The sequence below is a fragment of the Molossus molossus genome, unplaced genomic scaffold (assembly GCF_014108415.1).
Source record: "Molossus molossus isolate mMolMol1 unplaced genomic scaffold, mMolMol1.p scaffold_m16_p_12, whole genome shotgun sequence".
Classification (NCBI taxonomy): Eukaryota; Metazoa; Chordata; class Mammalia; order Chiroptera; family Molossidae; genus Molossus; species Molossus molossus.
This window is the reverse complement of record NW_023425347.1, coordinates 30,842,769-30,860,426: the sequence shown is the minus strand read 5'-3', so window position 1 is coordinate 30,860,426 and position 17,658 is coordinate 30,842,769.

Below are 17,658 nucleotides of genomic sequence, written 5' to 3'. Positions count from 1 at the left end.
AACTCTGGGAGGTAAGGTATAATAATTATTGCCATTTTACCAATAAAGAATAAAGAAGTAGTGAGTGGTAGAATCATGTTGAAATCTAAAACCTATTCACTGTAAAACCCAGGACTTAACAAATACAGTTAAACATTCATCCCAGAGAAACAGGGCACAGAAAAATAATGCATGAAAGCAACAAAATGAGCTCTGGGGAGATTTACCAAAGTTGGACTCTTGGGTACATCAAAATTCCAGTCTTAAGTTCTGATTTCTAATAGTTACATACTCTAAAAAAATGAGAGATGTTTCTGCAAAATTTGGTGTTGGGAGAGGGCATTTTATAAAACCCAACCAGGCCCTGGCTGGTTTGCTCAGTGGTTAGAGCATCAGCCTGCAGACCAGAGAGACCCGGATTTGGTTCCCGCTAAGGGCATGTACCTCAATTGCAGTTTGTCCCCGGCCTCAGTTGAGGTCGTGCAGGTGGCAGCCACTTGATGTGTCTCTCTCACATCAATGTTTCTCTCTCTCTCTCTCCCACTTTATCTGAAGATAAATGCAAAAAAAAAAAAAAGAAGAAAAAAAAATCAACCAGTAGATTTCAAGGTAATACAAATCTAGCAATTCATATTATATGGGTTTTAAATTATAAGGTTAGGCAGCAGTTACCTTCCTTTTAAGGCTTGAAAATTCATGTTAGGCAGTGCTTTATTTTCCTAAAAGAACTCTCTCTGAGGATTATTTCAGATGTCAGCAGGGGAACCCCCATTCCCCATAGAGAACTCACTTCCCAGTTTCTGAGATTTGTAAAATCCAATGTCCTGACCAGGATTTCTGTTAATATCCAGTGGCTTATAATATCACGGTCACCTCTGCCGTTGGCTCATATTTTTGAGCTCACTGTTTTTCTTCCTCTTTTATTAAAGCTGTCCCAGAACTCAGCCCCTCATGCATTGTCACGAGATATTCACTTCCACCAACATTTTGTGAATTTTAGTTAACTTCACTGGAGATAAGTATGGTCATGAAGAAGGCCACTTTAATTAGACTTCACTGTTCTCTCTCTCTTTCCCTTTCTCTCCTCCACCCTACTCCTTTTCAGAAGCAAAGCAAATTCTTCACCTGGCTTTCTGTATAGCAATTTAGAAAGCTTGATGCTTGAACACTTCACACCCGCAGTTTATCCGAGTATTTCCTCCAGCAAATACTCTGCTCTTCCCGAGACTGATTCTGGTAGGGAAAAAAGTATCTACCCTATTGTTAAGAAAAGTCTTAGTAAGTTCTGGAGAAAAGGAATTATTGTATGATTTTTTTTTAAAACAACTGTGCCTGTCAAGTAATGGTAGCAGCAAAAATTTTAAAGTCTCTTATCTAGAAAGTCATGTTAATTTTATACTTTTGATGGGTGAAAATTACTCTGATTTAAATGGTTTTAAAGCAAAAAGCCATTTTAGATTTTTTTTTTTTTTTTTGGCCTGGGCCTTTACCTATGCTTGGGATGACACCATGTTTTAATGACTACTTAATGATTAAACAACCAAAGAAAGTACACACACAGTGAACTAAAGGCAAACATTGCAATTTAGTTAAAACTATACCTACTTGTTCTTATACTAATGCTGACCAGAACCTGTTATTTCAATGTAAACATTTTAACTACACTGGCGAGACTTGAAGTTGGGCAAAGTTCAAAGGCTCTCAATTGCACCTACTCAAAAACTGAATATAGGACTGTAGACATCAGGCCAAACCAGAAAGCCAAATGTTATAGGTCACTACAGACAACCAAGTGAGGGCTTTAAGATTCCTCCATAGCAGAGGTGTAGGACACACAGCTTTCTGGGTGGGAAGGTAGGCAAAGGGAACAGGCCTTGAAGCTGTATTTACATAGCACTTTACACAAACTGAGTAAATACTAATTATTTATATCAATGACTGTAGTGCTAATGAAGCTCATTCTCCCTCTTTGATGCTGCCCTGGCCCTAAGGCCTGAAATGGTCTGGAGTCTTTCTGATTTGTTGGTTTCAAACTTGAAGCCATCCTAGGATCGATCCAGTCCCCTAAAGTCTTCAGAATATACAAATTTATTACTGCGGAGTCTCAGATAGTCTTGAAAAGGTGTTCCACCCAAGCTGGTCTTTGCTTCAACCAAAGACTGGTAGCAGGTATCACTGTGTTCAAGAGAGGGATAAAAATGAGGGGACAGTGGGGCTAGGAGATACAAGTCATTCCTTGCTGAAGGGAGCATGTACATCTGTGTGTTACAGAAAATTGAAATACAAAGGACAGCTGTGGCACACTAGGTTATCCCATACTTTAGGGTTAAACTCAGAAGTGCACATGAATTCACCTGTGTAACATCCATGAAATCCTGTGCTTACTTCCTGGTTTTAGGATAACAACACTGAATTGTAAAGTCTCTTACTGACAACTACTGACCCTGTCATTAACCACCTTCTCTTCCTGAGACATTTTCCCCATCCCCCAAAACACACACACAATCACACAGATACATATTCAAACTGACCTGCTCCTGCCCCTCTATTATTGGAAATAAAGGACTCTTTACAAGCTTCTTCCAGCCTTTCACCTGTATCTTCCTCCCATACTTCCCAATTTTTGGGACAGTAACCAGTAACTGTACCCTTCTTCTGGATGGAGAGGAGTAGGTCATTTGTTCATTTTCCTCTTTGCCTTATGCCTCTTGATATACAGCTTTATGTTCCGGCAGCTTTCTAGCCGTATTCATTCTTCCTCCTGGTGCACAGAGGCACTGCAAGCAGTACCAACCTACCTATAATCAACCATTAACTTATGTATGTCAAAAAATACAAAACATAGCCTGGCTGGTGTGGCTTAGTGGATTGAGCATCCTCCCATGGACTAAGAGGTTCCGGTTCAATTCCAAGTCAGGGCACATGCCCAGGTTGCAGGCTCGATCCCCAGTGGGGGATGTGCAAGAGGCAGCTGATTGATGTTTCTCTCTCACATCCATGTTTCTATCTCTCTCCCTTTCTCTCTCTCTAAAAAATAAATAAAAACATATTTTAAGAAAATACAGCACATAAATTAAAAGGTGAAAGTAGCCCAGGGGAAAATAATTAATGTTCTTACTACATAAAGAACACCTACAAGTCAATAGGGAAAGAGACTAACAAACCAATAGAAAAATTGACAGATTACCAACAAGTAGTTCCCCAAATTTGCTCAGGTGGTATTAGCAAAAGCCAGAATTTTAAGCCATGTCTATCCAACTACACAAAGGATGAATATTTGAAAAGAAGTAAGTTAAAAATTAAAATAGGCCCGGCTGGTGTGGCTCAGTAGTTGAGCATCGACCCATGCACCAAGTCACTGGTTCAATTCTCAGTCAGGGCACATGCCCAGTTTTTGGGCCAAATTCCCAGTGGGGGGCTGCAGGAGGCAGCCAATCAATGTTCTCTCCATCGATGTTTCTAACACTCTCTCCCTCTCCTTTCCTCTCTCTCTAAAAAAAAATCAATAAAGAAAAAAAAAGAATTAGAACATTTTGGGTGTGTGGTCAAGATACATTTATTGGCTTTTTATTGATATTTTAAAATGTAATTGTTGCCCCACCGGTGTGGCACAGTGGTTGAGCATCAACCCATGCACCAAGAGGTCACCAGTTCAATTCCCAGACAGGGCACATGCCCAGGTTGTGGGCCTGCTCCCCAGTGAGGGGCATGCAGGAGGCAGCCTGTCAATGTTCTCTCTCATTGATGTTTCTATTTCTCTCTCTCTCTCCCTTCCTCTCTCTCTAAAATCAATAAAAAATAAATAAATAAATAAAAGCAATAAAGAAAAAAAGTTTAATAAATAAATAAAATGTAATTGTTTTATAGTAGAGGAAAGAAAAGAGCAAGAATTCAGTCCTGGGTGAAGTCCCTTTTGAAAAGTGACAATAGAAGCTGGAGAAGAGGTGCAGGAGGCAGTACCAGAGGTAAAAACTAGAGAGAAATTGATTTTTTTCTTGCAATTCTCTAAACATACCTTTTTATCATGAGTCCAAGAAAAGTGCAGTTGTTATGGAGCACAGTCTCATACACACCAGTGTATTTGTTGTTATAATGATTTTATAGTTTCTCAAAGATTGATTTAATCAGCATAACAAATTGTATTTTTATTTATTTGTTTGTTTATTCATTTATTTTTAATCCTCACCTGAGAATATGTTTTTGATGCTTTTATAAAGGGAGAGAGAGACAGAAAAACATCTTTGTGAGAGAAATATCAATGAGTTGTCTCCCATACATAGCCCAAACAGGGATTAAACCCGCAACCTAGGTATGTGCCCTGACTGGGAATCGAACCCATAAACTTTTGGTGTATGGGACGACATTCCATCCCATACACCACCTGGCCAGGGCTGTAGATTGTATTTTTATTATTATTTTTTATTTTTTTATCCTCACCCGAGGACATTTTCCCATTTTTTATTCAGATAGAGAAGGAGGGAGAGAGAGAAAGAAACATCGACATGAAAGAAACACATCGAGTGGCTGCCACCCACACGACCCAACCAGGGCCGGGGACAAACTGCAACCGAGGTACATGCCCTTAGCGGAAACCGAACCCGGGTCTCTCCAGACCGCAGGTCAACGTTTTAACCGCTGAGCCAAACTGGCCAAGACTGCAGATTGTATTTTTAAAAGATGGCTACAACAATCTCGCCCATTCTACACGTGCTTCTAGAACCATGCCACTCTCCCAGTAAGAGGTGAAGTCCATGTCTCTTCTCCCCTTGGGTGAGCCTTTGTGACTGCCTTGACCAGTAGAATGCTGTAGAAATCACACTGTGCCATGCACATCTACCTTGTTCGCTCAGAACATTGTCTTGGAACCTAACCTCCATTCTGTGAAGAAGCACAAGATGTCACAGAGAGGCCCACATGGAGAAGAACCAAGCTCCTAGACAACAGCAAGCTTCAACTTACCAGCCATATGAATGAACCATCTTAAATATGGATCCTTCCAGCCCCAGTTCAGCTGCTTTAGCTGACGCCAAATGAAGCAAAGATAGGCCATCCAAATAGAGTCCTATCCAAATTGCAGATTCATGAGCAAAACAAAGAAGTGTTATTATTTTACTCCTCAATGTTTTGATGCAGATCATTGTATGCCAATTGATAAATGAAATGGTTAGAATAAATGATCAGAGATTATAGTGTGTCTACCATAATATTACACTCATTTCATTTACTCATTCAACTTATTTCATACCAAGATCTGTTCTTTGTGCCGGGGATACAACAAGAGATTGCAACAGATAATGTCCCCTCCCTGCCTTCATGGGGTGCTTAAAGTAAGAGGGCCAACGGGCTATAAACAAATTAATAAATATATTTATAATTGCTAGTTGGTAGTAATGTTGTGGATAAAAAGCAGTGTGTGGGGTGTTCCATTTTCAATGGAGTGGTCAGGAAAAGGCCTTCCTGAAAAGAAGACAAATGAACAGAGACCTGAAGGAAGTAAGGCAGCACATCAAATGGACATCTAGGGGATCAGCAGTCAAGACAAAAGGAATAGTTAGTGCAAAGGCTCTGAGCCAGAAGAGGCTTAGAGGCCAGTACTTTGGAGTAGAATGAGGAAAGGATAGAATGAGGAGACAAAATCAGAGAAACATGAGTGGAGATTGGTCAGAACATGCAGGGCTTAATAGAATGTGGTGAGGACTTTGGCCATTGAACATTTTTGAGGACAGAAGGACATGATCTGACTTATATTTTTAAAAGATCAGTCTTTCCAGGCTGGTGTGGCTCAGTGGATTGATCATCATTCCACAAACTGACAGGTCCCGGTTCGATTCCCCATCGGGGCACATTCCCAGGTTGTGAACTCAATCCCCAATGTGGGGAGTTCAGGAGGCGGCCAGTTGATGTATCTATCTCACGTCAATGTTTCTATCTCTCTCTCTCTGAAAAAAAAATCAATGAAAACATTGAGGAAAAAAAAAGATCAGTCTTGTTTTGTGGAGAATAGATTGTAGGAGTGCAAGGTTCAAGGCAGACAGACCTGTTAAGAGGTTAATGCAATGTTCCAAGTAATAGATGATGATAGCTTGGACCAGGGCATAAAAAGTGGTCAGATATTTTGTATATGTATATATTTAAAGTATAGCCACTAGGATATAGAAGTAGAACTTGATTAAACGAGAGGCATCAAGTATGACTCTAAGTTTTTGGTATTATTTTCTCTATTTTATGTATTTGTCCTGTTTCCTCTGTCAGAGCTATGGAGTCACTCTGTGTATTCAAACATCCATATAATTGGTATGATGTGAGCACCAAGTGCCATTCAAGACACTGTGCCTTTAAGCACGGACTCTCCAAATTGCTGGCCCCACACAGAAATGCGGGAATGACTCAGCATTGTGACCATTGCTTTGAAGTTGTCTTTAACAGATATGATTACACCTTTTTTGTTTGCAATATTTCATTGAAGAAGTTGACCCAGGAGACTGAGAGAATCCAGAAGTTGGCTTTACTGTCATGTGCTAAGGGGAGAATCAGGCACAATAATTTATGTTTCTCCCAAAAAACTTGATGGACTTTTATGTGTGTATCTAGGGTCTTCCCTATATGCCCAAAGTAACTGAAAAGGGAGACAAATAATATTACTGTCACTTGACAAGTGGCATCTCAAAAGGATTTATGAAGTTTATATATTTTTTTAATTTATCTTTACTGTTGAAAGTATTACAGATGTCTCCCCCTTGAAGTTTATATTTTAAGCAAACAAAAACAAAATAAGCCTGGTCACTTTCAATGATTCCAGGAAAGATGTAGAAACATAACTTTAAGTCCTAGGCAGGTTTCTCTAAGTGTTAGGCAAGTTCACCTAACACACTCCTAGCCAGCTACTTCTTTCCCTTTATTTCAGAATGCCCTCAATGTTGTGGCAATAAGAAGTATTCTAGGCAAGTAGGATGGATGATGATGGCCCTTAAAGCAGCACTGACTTACAAAGCTTAGCAATCCCTAGACTTTTCTAACTTTTTCTTAATAACTTACTATAAAGCTAGTCTCCATCTAAATAGTACTGAATCATTTAAATATTTTCACTTTAGCCCTGGCCGGTTTGGCTCAGCGGTTAGAGCGTCGGCCTGCGGTCCTGAGAGACCCGGGTTCGGTTCCCGCTAAGGGCGCGTACCTCGGTTGCAGTTTGTCCCCGGCCCTGGTCGGTTGTGCGGGTGGCAGCCACTCGATGTGTTCCTTTCACATCGATGTTTCTCTCTCTCTCTCTGTTCCTCTCTCTCCCTCCCACTCTACCTGAACAAAAAATGGAAAAATGTCCTCGGGTGAGGATAAAAAAAAATAAATAAATAAATAAATAAATAAATAAATATTTTCACTTTATTTTTTTATCCTCACCTGAGGACATTTTTGCATTTATCTTCAGATAGAGCAGGAGAAAGAAGGGGAGGATGAGAGAGAGAGAGAAACATTGATGTGAGAGAGACACATTGAATGGCTGCCACCCACACGACCCCAACAGGGGCCTGGGACAAACTGCAACCGAGGTACGTGCCCTTAGCGGGAACTGAACCCGGGCCTCTCTGGTCCACAGGACAATGCTCTAACCGCTGAGCCAAAAGGGCCAGAGCTATTTTCACTTTCATATATAAACTAACCATCTAGTAAGGTGGTGCTGAACTTCCCAGATTTGTCCTGAAACTGCCTTCTTTAGGCTTCAAGGGCTTCCCTCCTATTTCTAACAATATGAGCTTCATCTGGTGAACAAGACTCTGTCCCTTAGTTCACACTGGTCAGATTTTATAAGACTTCATGTTTTGGAAGTTTGTAATGCTTCAGGTTTAGCTGATGACTTAGAAGATAACAATCAGCTTTCTAGCTACAGTTTCACCTTTATTATTTTTATTTTTTTTCACCTTTGTTTTTAAACAAAGTTAATTGTAGTTAGTCTAAGCCAAATAATATTTACATTTTAGTCCAACAAAAATACATAATAGAATATTCCAAAGTCAAATATGCATACCCATGAAATGTTTAGAGTATGAGGTCTCTCTTTTAGCACAGTTTGAAGGCAGGCTCAGATCTGAAAATTGCACGGCTGATAGCCACCCGTGTTCCACTGTGATTGGCTACGGTATCCATTTCTTCATTTGTAAAACAGAGATAATAATACTATCTACTAGAGTAGTTTTGAGATTAAATGAGATAATGTAATAAACATAAACTTAACATAGACTCTGACACATAGTAAATTCTCAATAGATATTCACTGTTTCTAATATATAGAAATTATAGAAATCCTGAAGCTCCCTCTTTTCCTCATTCATTGCCTCCCTGTTCAAGTCAGTAAGATTAGTGCCACAGAGCTCAAGTCCTGTGATCTTTGGTGGATATGAAGTTTCCAGGAAGGACCTCCCTTTGATTCAGGCAATAGGGGTCCTTGCCCTGGCACTGCACTTTAAAAAACCCTGCATAAATTAAAACAACAATGAGGTATCACCTCACACCTGTCAGAATGGCCGCCATCAACAAATCATCAAACAACAAGTGTTGGCAAGGGTGTGGAGAAAAGGGGACTCTAATACACTGCTGGTGGGAATGCAGACTGGTGCAGCCGCTATGGAAAACAATATGGTGCTACCTCAAAAAATTAAAAATTGAATTGCCATTTGACCCAGTGATCCCACTGCTGGGAATATACCCTAAGAAGCCTGAAACACCAATCAGGAAGAATATATGTACCCCCATGTTCATAGCAGCACTATTTACAATAGCTAAGATCTGGAAACAGCCCAAGTGTCCACCAGTAGACGAATGGATAAAAAAGCTGTGGTACATATACACAATGGAGTACTATGCAGCGGTAAGAAAGAAAGATCTCTTATCCTTTGAGACGACATGGAGGGACCTGGAAAGCATTATCCTAAGTGAAAGAAGCCAAGCAGAAAAAGACAAATACCACATGATCTCACTTATATACGGAATATAATGAACATAACAGTCTGAGGAATACACTAGACCCAGACACATGGAAGTAGGGCACAGACTGACATCCCTCAGAAGAGGGGATGGGGGGTGGGGGGGTGGGAAGAGATAAACCACAGAACTTATATGCATGTATGCATGACCAATGGACATGGACAACTAAGCCGGGGACAGGGTGGAGGGGGGGGGGTGGGGGGTGCCAATGGGGTAAAAAGGTAAAATATCTGTAACAAAAAATAAATAAAAATTCATAAAATAAAAAAAATAAAATAAAATAATAAAATAAATAAAAAACCCTGCATATTACAAACTGAAAAGTAAATTTATTAAAGAATGCATGGCTATGGCTGCCTTTGTCACTAGGACTTGGCATTCAGCTCTGACCAGAAACCCTAAGCATCTGCCCTGGTAATCAACACTTTCCGAACCTCAGGGAAATACTACTCCGCGTTTCTTGTGCTGTGTCCTTGAAACAAAAGGCACTTGTGTCTAAATGTCATGAAGGTTGTGGTTTTGTGCTGCTGGTGGTATCTGAAATAGACACTGCTTTGGAATGCAGGAAGATTTAAGTAATGGAAATTTTTAGAGACAAAAACAAATTGTCAAAACCTTTCTTTCTGATAATGTGAATGCAAACTATTCTTGAGTAATAAAGTTTCATGTCCGAGAAGAGCCAAGCCTCCATTTTATTGCTTATCTTTATGTTCCAGTTCCTGGTTCCAGAGGTATTCATCGTGTTAAAACAGATTGATGTAGACAAGATATGAGATGCTATAGAAGAGTAAAGTGAAACACCAGAAGGTGCTCCAGTAAAGAGCAAATCAGTCTTTGGCACAAAAACGAACTTTGGATTTGTGCTATCCAGTTATTTGGCATGTAGCATTGCTCACTTTTAATAATGTTAGTATAGCCCTGGCTGGTTAGGCTCAGCAGTTAAAGTGTCAGCCTGCTAACCAATGAGTCGCGGGTTGGATTTTGGTCAAGGGCACTGCAGTCGTTCCCAGCCCTGGTCCCACCCTGTGGGAAGCAACCAGTGGAAGTGGCTCTATCACATGGATCTTTCTCTCTGTCTCTCTCGCTCTCTCCCTCCCTCCCACTCTATCTGATGATAAATAGAAAGATATCCTCAAGTGAGGAATAATGATAATAATAAAAAATGTTAGTACAAGTGTTCAAAACCCAAACAGATCTAAATTATTTAAGGATTAAAATTTTAGCCCTGCATGAAGTAATCAAGGTCATGAAAAACAAGGATCTGAATCCAAGACTACTCTATCCAGCAAGTCTATCATTCAAAATAGAAGGTCAAATAAAGAGCTTTCCAGACAAAAAAGGGCTAAGGGAATATATTAACACCAAACCAGCACTGCAAGATATGCTAAAAAACAAAACAAAACTGCTGTAATTAGTAGAAGAAATAGGAAGAAAAATAGAACCACACTAAACAAAAATGGCAATAAATAAGTACATATCAATTATCACCTTAAATGTGAATAGTTTGAATGCTCCAATAAAAAGACACAGAGTAGTTGACTGGATAAGAAAGCATGACTGACATATATGTTGCTTACAAGAGACCCACCTCAAAACAAAAGACACACATAGTTTGAAAGTGAAGGGATGAAAAAAATCTTTCAAGCAAACGGAAAGCAAAAAAATAGCTGGGGTAGCAATACCCATATCTGATAAAATAGATTTCAAAACAAAGGCCATAACTAGAGACAAAGAAGGCCACTACATAATATTGAAAGGATCTATCCAACAGGAAGATATAACCTTGGTAAACATATGCACCCAATATAGGAGCACCAACATATATTAAAAATCTTCTGGAGGACTTCAAAGGAGAAATCAACAGCAATACAATCATAGTAGGAGACTCCAACACCCCGCTGACATCACTGGATAGATCTTCTAGACAAAAAATTAGCAAGGAAACACAGACTCTAAATGAAGCGCTAGATCAAATGGATCTAATAGATATATACAGAGAATTATACCCCAAAACTGCAGAATTCACATTCATCTCTAGTGCACATGGGACATTCTCAAGGATAGACCACATGTTAGGGCACAAACTAAGTCTCCACACGTTCAAGAAGATTGAAATCATATCAAGCAACTTCTCAGATCACAATGGCATGAAACTAGAAGTCAGTTGCATCAAGAACACGCAAAGACATTTGAAAACATGAAGGCTAAATAGCATGTTATTGAACAATGAATAGGTTACCATGGAAATCAAGGAAGAAATTAAAAACTTCCTGAAATCGCCCTGGTTGGTTTGGCTCAGCAGTCAGAGCATCGGCCTAAGGTCCAGAGACCTGGGTTCCATTTCTGCTAAGGGCATGTACCGCAGTAGCAGTTTGTCCCTGGCTCTGGTTGGGTTGTGTAGGTTTAGCCACTTGATGTGTCCCTTTCACGTCGATGTTTCTCTCTCTCTCTCTCCCCCTCCTACTCTATCTGAACCAAAAATGGAAAAATGTCCTCGGGTGAGGATAAAAAACAACAACAAAACTTCCTGGAAACCAATGAAAATGAACACACAACACAAAATTTTTGGGATGCAGCGAAAGCAGTTCTGAGAGGGAAGTTCATAGCACTACAGGCCTACCTCAAGAAACAAGAAAAATCTCTAATAGACTATCTAACCTCACAACTTAAAGAACTAGAAAGCAAACAAAAAGAAAACCCCAGAGCAAGTAGAAGGAAGGAAATAGTAAAGATCAGAGCAGAAAAAAATGACATGGAGACCAAAAAAACAATCCAAAGGATCAATGAAACAAAGAGCTGGTTCTTTGAAAAAATAAACAAGATTAATGGACCCTTAGCTAGACTCACCAAGAAACAAAGAGAGAGAACCCAAATACACAAAATCAGAAATTAAAGAGGAGAAATAATAACTGACACCACAGAAATACAAAGGATCACTAACAAACATTATAAACAATTATACAGCAACAAATTCGATAATCTAAGCAAAATGGACAAATTTCTAGAAACACATAGTCTCTCAAAACTGGACCGGGAAGAGAAAGAATACTTGAACAGACCAATAATAACAAAAGAAATTGAAGATGTAATCAAGACTCTTCCAGCAAACAAAAGCCCAGGCCCAGATGGCTTCACAGGGGGAGTTTTACTGAACAGTCAAAAAAGAACTAACACCCATTCTCTTCAAACTATTTCAAAAAATTCAAGAAGAAGGAAGACTTCCAAACTCGTTTTATGAGGACAGCATAATTCTAATTCCAAAACCAGAAAAAGACACTACAAAGAAAGAAAACTACACGCCAATATCCCTGATGAACATAGATGCCAAAATCCTGAACAAAATACTAGCAAATCAAATCCAGCAATACACCAAAAAAATTATTCACCATAACTAAGTGGGATTCATCCCAGGGATGCCAGGCTGGTATAATATTCGCAAATCAATATATGTGATACACCACATAAACAAAATGAAAGATAAAAATTATATGATCAGCCCTGGCCAGTTTGGCTCAGTGGTTAGAGTGTCGGCCTGCGGTCCGGAGAGACCCGGGTTCGGTTCCCGCTAAGGGCACGTACTTCGGTTGCAGTTTGTCCCCGGCCCTGGTTGGTCTTGTGGGTGGCAGCCACTCGATGTGTCCCTTTCACGTCGATGTTTCTCTCTCTCTCTCCCTTCCTCTCTCTCCCTCCCACTCTATCTGTACAAAAAATGGAAAAATATCCTCGGGTGAGGATAAAAAATAATAATAATAATAAATTATATGATCACATCAACAGACGCTGAAAAAGCATTCAACAAAATCCAGCACCCATTTCTCATAAAAACGCTCAGCAATCTGGGAATAGAGGGATCATATCTCGACATAATAAAGGCCATATATGAAAGACCTACAGCCAACATCATAATTAATGGGCAAAAATTAAAAGCATTTCCCTTAAGAACAGGCACAAGACAAGGATGCCCACTTTCCCCACTCTTATTTAACATAGTACTGGAAGTCTTAGCCACAACAGTCAGACAGGAAGAAAAAATAAAAAAGATCCAAATTGAAACTGTCATTATTCGCAGATGACATGATACTATACGTAGAAAACCCCAAAGACTCCAACAAAAATTTACTAGACTAAATCAATGAATTTGGCAAAGTAGCAGGATACAAAATTAACATCAAGAAATCAACAGCATTCTTATACACCAATGATGAACTCACAGAAAGAGAAACTAGAAAAAAAAAAATCCCATTTACCACTGCAACAAAAAATTAAGATACCTAGGAATAAACTTAGCCAAAGAAATAAAGGACCTATTTGCAGAAAACTACAGGTCTTTGAAAAAAGAAATAGAGGAAGATATTAAAAAGCAGAAGCACACACCTTGTTCATGGATTGGAAGAATTAACATCATTAAAATGTCCATACTACCCAAAGCAATCTATAGATTCAATGCAATCCCCATCAAAATACCATCGACATACTTCACAGAACTAGAACAAATACTTCAAAAGTTCATATGGAACCAAAAAAGACCTCGAATAGCCACAGCAATATTGAAAAAGAAAAACAAAGTTGGAGGGATCACATTACCAGATATCAGGTTATACTACAAAGCCACTGTAATCAGAACAGCCTGGTACTGGCACAAGAACCGGCAGATAGATCAATGGAACAAAATAGAGAATCCAGAAATGGACCCAAGACAATATGTTCAATTAATATTTGACAAAGGTGGCAAGAGCATACAGTGGAGTAAAGACAGCCTCTTTAATAAATGGTGTTAGGGCCCTGGCCAGTTTGGCTCTGTAGTTAGCACGTCGGTCTGCAGTCCAGAGAGACCCGGGTTCAGTTCCCGCTAAGGGCGTGTACCTCGGTTGCAGTTTGTCCCTGGCCCTGGTTGGTCGTGCGGGTGGCAGCCACTTGATGTGTCCCTTTCACGTTGATGTTTTTCTCTCTCTCTTCCTCTTTCTCCCTTCCACTCTATCTAAACAAAAAATGGAAAAAAATTGTCCTCAAGTGAGGATAAAAAATAAATAAATAAATGGTGTTAGGAAAATTGGACAGCTACATGCAAAAAAGTGAAACTAGACCATCAACTTACACCATACACAAGAATAAACTCAAAATGGATAAAATGTGACTCATGAATCCATAAAAATCCTAGAATAAAATGTAGGCAACAAAATTTCAGACATCATACGCAGCAGAATTTTCACTGATACATTACCTAAGGCAACAGAAACAAAGGAGAAAATGAGCACATGGGACTACATCAAACTAAAAAGCTTCTGCACAGCAAAAGATACAATCGTCAAAATGGAAAGGCAACCCACTGTATGGGAGAGCATAATTGTCAGTGATATATCAGATAAGGGGTTAATTTCCAATACATATACAGTAGAGTGCTCAAACAACTCAACAAAAGGAAGACAAAGAACCCAATTAAAAAATGGGCAGAGGAGCTGAATAGACACCTCTCCAAACAGGACATACAAATGGCTAAGAGACATATGAAGAAATGTTCAACATCACTAATCATCAGAGAGATGCAAATTAAAACAACAATGAGGTATTACCTCACACCTGTCAGAATGGCCACCATCAACAAATCATCAAACAACAAGTGCTGGCAAGGGTGTGGAGAAAAGGGGACTCTAGTACACTGCTGGTGGGAATGCGACTGGTGCAGCCACTATGGAAAACAATATGGTGTTACCTCAAAAAAATTAAAAATTGAATTGCCATTTGACCCAGTGATCCCACTTCTAGGAATATACCCTAAGAAGCCTGAAACACCAATCAACGCTGTACCCCCATGTTCGTAGCAGCACTATTTACAATAGCTAAGATCTGGAAACCCAAATGTCCATCAGTAGACAAATGGATAAAAAAGCTGTGGTATAGCCCTGGCCAATTTGGCACAGTGGTTGGAGCTTCGGCCTGCAGACCAGAGAGTCCTGGGTTCGGTTCCCGCTAGGGGCATGTACCAAAAAAAAAAAAAAAAAAGCTGTGGTACATATACACAATGGAGTACTACGCAGCTATAAGGAAGAAAGATCTCTTATCCTTTGAGACGACATGGAGGGACCTGGAGAGTATTATCCTAAGCGAAACAAGCGAAACAGAGAAAGACAAGTATCATATGATCTCACTTATTTGTGGAATATAATGAACATAACAGTCTGAGGAATGGGTAGTCCCAGAGACGTGGAAGTGGGGTACAGACTGACAATCCCCAGATGAGGGGGTGGTGGGGGAGAGATAAACCACAGAACTTATATGCATGTATGCATGAACAATAGACGTGGACAACAAAGCTGGGGACAGGGTGGGGAGGGAGGGGGAGGAGGGAATAAGTGGGGGAAAAAGGAGAAACATCTGTAACAAAAATAAATTATTTAATTAAAATAAATACATACATAAATAAAATTTTAGCCCTGGCTGATTTGGCTCAGCGGTTAGAACGTCCATCTGCGGACCAGAGTCCCAGGTTCAGTTCCCACTAAGGGCACGTACCTTGGTTGCAGTTTGTCCCTGCCTAGTCGGGGTGGTGTGGGTGGCGACCGCTCATGTGTCTCTCACAACTATGCCCCCCCGCTCTATCTGAAGATAAATGCAAAAGTGTCCTCGAGTGAGGATAAAAAAAAAATTTTTTTAGACTTTTTGTTTCTAAATTGAATGTAACCACATGAGAAATGGTCAATAAATGTGATATTTTTATTAAATATAAGAAAATTAGAACACGGAAACAAAGAAAGCTTGCATGACTGTGAAAAAGAAAATTACTGTACAAATAAACCTAAAACTAGAACATTAGTATCTCCGTGGAGTGAGAAAGCCTCTCAGTCTCTCCCCTTAAAGCTACGACAAGCTGAACAACTATAATTCAACAAAGAATTCCGTGCTCAACAAACATGTTTAAGAGATCAGTGCATTGAGACATCTGAAGGTGGGTGGGTCAGAGCGAACAAGGGAGGCAGGAAGGGGGGAAGGACAGAGATGGAGGCAGATGCAGTACTGTGCTCACTGTGGCATCAGCCACAGCAGTGGAGCATCAGGTTGCACACACACACACACACACACAGCAGCCTGAAGGGGGCCAGAGGGCTGAAGCAGCACTGTGGCCTGAGAGTGGCCAGTACACCTTTGGGGCTGAGCTCAGTGACAGGAGGCAGAGAATCGGTGGGAACGGTGGAGGCTGCAGTTGAGCAGCTGCCCTAAAGAGGGGACAAAAGAGAGCCACAGCCGTGCAAACGCACCCCTCACGCACACGCCCCCTTGGTCCACCCGGCTCCAGCTGAAGCAATCGCAGTGGAAGTGTCAGATTACAGTCCTCACTCCATTGCCTGGAGAAGGCCAAAGGGGCAGAAGGAACATTCCAGCCCGAGTGGCCGGTACACATTGCAGCTAAAACCAGTGGAAAAAAACAAAGCCGCAAACGCACGAAAGCGCTTCACCCGCCCTCCCCTGCTCACCCTATCGCAGCCAGAAACCGGCAGAGGCAACTGGGACAGCTCAGATAGTACAGGGCAGCTGGCAGCCTCTGGTTGCAGGGTAGCCGTGCCCAGAACTTACTACATGCCTAGAGCCCCAACACCTACCTGCCTCTTCCCACCACCGTGGGTAGTGCCCTGAGACCGAGAAGACCTCGTCATGGAGGGGATGCCCACCCCCTCGGGGAATATGGGGCATTTTCAGCCAAGACACTGTCTCACTAGGATCTCGGAAGTCCCAGTAGCGCAGGTAAAAGAAAACAAAAATCTGCGCTATACCACCATCTACTGGAAATCAAAAGAAAGACTCATTTATCAACCTGCTGTGAGGTTAAAAGCAAACAGAAATTTATTTTTTATTTTTATTTTTTTCTTTATTGTTTTTAGAGAGAAAAGAAGAGGAAGAGAGAGATAGAAACATTGATGGGAGAGAACATCGATTGGCCGCCTCCAGCATTCCCCCCCACTGGGGATCCGGCCTACAACCTGGGCATGTGCCCTGACCGGGAACCAACAAACCCGCGATTTCTTGGTGCATGGGTGGACACGCAACCATTGAGCCACTCCGGTGGGTGCAAACAGAAAATTTTCAATTTCTCAAATGCGCAGGCAGAGAAATAATTCATCAAGTACCCTAAATACCACAGTAACAAAACAGCTCAGAAAGAAAATGAAAAATTTCTAGAAAATAAACTCAGGAACACAAAAGACTGATATAAGTGACAGCGAATTCAAGTTTACAGTTCTGAAAATAATAAAATGCAAGAAAACTGAGAAAGGCAATTCAATGAGCTCAGGAATGAAATCAACGAACAAAAGAGGTACTTTACAGAAGAGACCAAAACTATAAAAAAGAACCAAACAGAAATTCTGGAGCAAAGAACTCAATAAATTAGATGAAGAATGAATTATACAACTTAGGAAATAGAGCATACCAGATAGAAGAAAGAATTAGTCATCTTGAAGATAACAATCTAGAAATAATTCAGGTGGAAGGAGAGGAGAGAGAGAGAGAGAGAGAGAGAGAGAGAGAGAGAGAGAGAACTCTCTGACTCCATTAGAATACAGCAATGTAAGAATAATGGGTATACCAGAAGGAGAAGAAAGGGAGAAAGGAACAGAGAGCTTATTCAAACAAATAATTGGTGAGAATTCCCCAAAACTATAGAAATAAATGGACTCTAACTTACAAGAAGCTAACAGAACACCTAATTAT